This window comes from Propithecus coquereli, unplaced genomic scaffold (assembly GCF_000956105.1).
Source record: "Propithecus coquereli isolate 6110/MARCELLA unplaced genomic scaffold, Pcoq_1.0 Scaffold84, whole genome shotgun sequence".
Classification (NCBI taxonomy): Eukaryota; Metazoa; Chordata; class Mammalia; order Primates; family Indriidae; genus Propithecus; species Propithecus coquereli.
The window spans coordinates 5,090,211-5,092,589 of record NW_012154618.1 but is presented as its reverse complement, the minus strand read 5'-3'; the positions used below and the strand labels follow the sequence as shown (position 1 = coordinate 5,092,589).

At 33.7% G+C, this 2,379-nt stretch overlaps 1 protein-coding gene across 1 annotated transcript in view; it reads left to right on the top strand.

The window, feature by feature from the left end:
• The window catches only part of SHOC2 (soc-2 suppressor of clear homolog (C. elegans)), a 126,712-nt gene that overhangs the window by 83,149 nt on the left and 41,184 nt on the right, over window positions 1-2,379 (top strand). The gene's annotated exons all lie outside the window — the stretch shown is intronic.

Below are 2,379 nucleotides of genomic sequence, written 5' to 3'. Positions count from 1 at the left end.
TGCCTTCTCCAGTCCATCCATTCATATCTATGAGAAAACAGACATTTTAGAACAGCATTCTGATTATTATGATTTGCTTAAAAACTTTTAAGTTGTTCTTTATTACCTGGTCAAAATGGTCCAGATCCTTAGTTTGATATTTAAGACCTCAGATTTCTCTCCTCTTCCCCATCTCCTCTCCTTATTCCTTCCCTGTCCCTCCTCTCCTCTTTTCCATACAGCTACTTTGTATCCTTTAAACCGGACTTTGAAAATATAACCACTACATACCTATTAGAATAGCTGAAATGTAAAACATTGACAATGCCAAATGCTGGTGAGAACTCTAATTCGTTGTTGGTAAGAATGCAAAATGGTATAACCACTTTAGAAATCAATTGGAAGTTTCTTACAAAGTTAAACATATTACCACATGATCCAATAATCATGTTCCTAGGTATTTACCCAAATGAATTAGAAAACTAATATTTGAAGTGGGTTTCTTGAAGACAGCATATAGTTCGGTCTTGATTTTTTGTTAACTCTGACAATCTGTCTTTATTAGTGCATTGAGAACATTCACATTTGAATGTGATTTAGTTGGATTATTATTGATTATATTTGCAACTATTTTTTGTTGAACTCGTTTCTTTTTTTGTCTCCTACTTTTTTTGTCTCTAGTTTTAATTGAGCATTTTATATTATTTCATTTTCTCCTTAGCATATCAGTTATACTTCTAATTTGTGTGTGTTTGCCATGGAGTTTACAGTATACATTTACAACTAATGTAAGTTCACTTTCAAATAACACTATCCCACTTCATGGGTAGTATAGGTACCTTATAACAGAATATTCCCATTTCTTCCCGTCTTGTTTCTTATAACATTGCTGTCATCCATCTCGCTTATACTTAAGCGGTAATCACCCAATGTCTTGTTGCCGTTAATACTTTATACAAACGGTTATCTGTTAGATCAATTAAGATTAAGAAAATAAAAGATTTTTATCTTTATTCCTTTTCTCTAATATTCTTCCCTTTTTTGTGTTGATCCAAGTTTCTGACATCAATCATTTTTCTTCTTTATGAAAAACTTTTTAAAATATTTCTTGCAAGGCTAGCAATGTCAGTACTGGTGACAAGTTCCCATATTCTTGTTAATTTGAGAAAGCCTTTATTTCTCTTTTACTTTTGAAGGATAATTTCATTGGAAACAAATTTTTAGATTGTTGGTTTGTTTTTTTTAACACTTTAAATATTTCACTCCACTCTCTTATTTGCATGATTTCTGAAGAAGTCTGATGTAATTCTTATCCTTTTCCTCTGGCTTCCTTCCAAAATTTCTTTTTGTTGTAACTTTCTACAGCTTGAATATAACATGCCAAGGTTAAACGGGAGGGGATTTTTCTCTTCTCCTTGAGAACCTGGGGCGGGGCTCCTGGAGATAAATGTAGGGAACCTCCTTAAGATGGTCTCTCAGTCATTTTTATCTCTAATGTATTCCACACTCAATCTCCCACAACTAGTTAGTTAATTACTCTTTACAAGTTTCTACTTAAAACACTTAAGGTTCCAACTATGACTTCTAACCCTGATAAGCTCTAAATCTCTTTATTGGCATTTTTCTCCAGTTTTGGGGACAGGGTTTTGTCCTTAAGTCTCTGAAGGGTGTAAGAAGAGTTGGTGGTCTTCAGTTTGTTCAGCTTTTTTTTGTTGTGAGGATGAGAGTGAGGACTTCCAAGTTTAAGTCAGATTGGAAACTAGAAATCAGCTATAAGTTTTTATAGAAGTTCTCTACCAAGTTGAGGTAATTCCTCTCTATTCCTAAATTGGAGAGAGTTTTTAACATAAATGCATTTTGAATTTTGTCAAGTGTTTTCCTTGCATGAATTATCAAATGATTTTACTTCCTTAGACCTTTGATATGGTGAATTACATTGATTGATTTTCAAATATTGAACCTGCCTTGCATATTTGGAATTAATCTTACTTGGTCATGGTCTATAATTCTTTTTACATTATTGAATTCAATTTTCTAATGTTTTGTTGAGAATTTTTGTGTCTAAGTTCCTGATATACGTATTTCCTGAGAGACATTGATCTATACAGTTTTCTTTTTGTACTGTCTTTGTCTGGTTTTAATATCAACGTAATGCTGGCCTCATAAAATGAGTTTGGAAGTGTTCCCTCTATGTTTTGAAAGAGATTGCATAAAATTGTTGTTAATTCTTTTCTGAGTACTTGGTAAAAGTCTCCAGTGATGCCATTTGGGCCTGGGATTTCTTTTTTTTTTTTTTGAGACAGAGTCTCGCTTTGTTGCCCGGGCTAGAGTGAATGCCATGGCGTCAGCCTAGCTCACAGCAACCTCAAACTCCTGGGCTCAAGCAATCCTTCTGCCTCT